Raw genomic sequence first — 1,539 nt, forward strand, 5'->3', positions numbered from 1 at the left:
ACTTCAAAATTCCCACACTAAGGAGCTGCTCGGTGTCTGCAGTCCTTTGGTGTGACCAAAAAGAAAAGGAGAACATGAAGAAATCCAAAGATAAACTAGATAAGACACCATAGCAAGAGGTCAAAGGCGTTTAAGGATTCCTTTTGAGAACCAAAGTGACATCTAAAGGGGTGAAGGTAAAAGAAGACATAGAGAAAGTAGGTCAACATTGAATGCAAAGGAGATATGAAGAGGCTCCTATTGTGATATCAAGTGCTTTTGTAAATCAGAGTAATGTGACAGTCAGTCAGAAAGAATGATATCATGGAAGTCACAATGCTTTTTATCAGCCTTTAACTTCATACACTCATCAAAGTATATAAATGAAAATATTAAAAAATTATGTACTTCTCATTTTCACAGCCCTTTAGATATTTTTGGATGAAATCTAACAGCTGTAGTTAATAGCTCTGGAAACTGAAATTCTGTTTCCATAGAACAGCACTAAAATACACATCCTTCCCAGGCGGAGAGAGATTAATCCAGTTGTCTGCTCATTCATTTTTAACTGTGCTGATGAGATTGCCAAAGAAATTTCCATTCGTGGCGATGATTTTGAAAGTTGGTATTTGCTGATCAAACACAATTATTTCATAAACGCCATCCAACGGCCGCTAGGGTCTGATGCAAAAATACACAATTTGGGCATCAGGAGAGACAGGAGAAGCACCAGCATAGGCTACAGAGATGCTGGAAGATTCATCTTTGGAAGGACGCGCCACCCATGACTCACCCTCAGCACATCTCGTGAAGTGAGGCAGCTTCAGCATGGGCATCCTCCGAAGCTATTCCGATGGTCAAGGAAACATCACCTTGACAGGGTTCGGGCCACTGCTCTATCCCGGCAGCCACCGCATACTGGTAGGGCTGGAAGGAGCTGCAGAGACATGAGACGCAAATCTTATGAGGAGCGGCTGAGGGAGCTGGGGTTGTTCAGCCTGGAGAAAAGGAGGCTGAGGGGAGACCTGATCGCTCTCTACAACTACCTGAAAGGAGAGTGTAGGGAGGTGGGGTCGGTCTCTTCTCCCAAGTAACAAGTGATAGAACAAGAGGAAATGGCCTCAATTTGTGCCAGGGGAGGTTTAGTTTGGATATTAGTAAAATTTCTTCACGGAAAGGGTAATCAAACATTGGAACAGGCTGCCCAGGGAAGTGGTGGAATCTTCATCCCTGGAGGTAATTAAAAGACAGGCAGACATGGTGCTGAGGGACATGGTTTAGTGATGGGTTTTGTCAGAGTTAGGTTGATGGTTGGACTCGACGATCTTAGAGGACCCTTCCAACCTAGGCGATTCTATGATTCTATGAGCGCTACACCCCGTCCCGCTCGGGAAGGGACGACGGGTTCCTGGTTGGACGCAGGCGGGGAGGGAAAAACCGGAGCCCTTCACGAGCAGGCGGCAGAGGCGGGCGACATTTTGGCCTCAGGGCGGCGAGGAGAGCCCGCGCCCGAGCCCGCCCCCAGCCCGCTCTCAGGAGCTCCTCCCCGCATTCCGCCGC

This window comes from Rissa tridactyla, chromosome 3 (assembly GCF_028500815.1).
Source record: "Rissa tridactyla isolate bRisTri1 chromosome 3, bRisTri1.patW.cur.20221130, whole genome shotgun sequence".
Taxonomy (NCBI): Eukaryota; Metazoa; Chordata; class Aves; order Charadriiformes; family Laridae; genus Rissa; species Rissa tridactyla.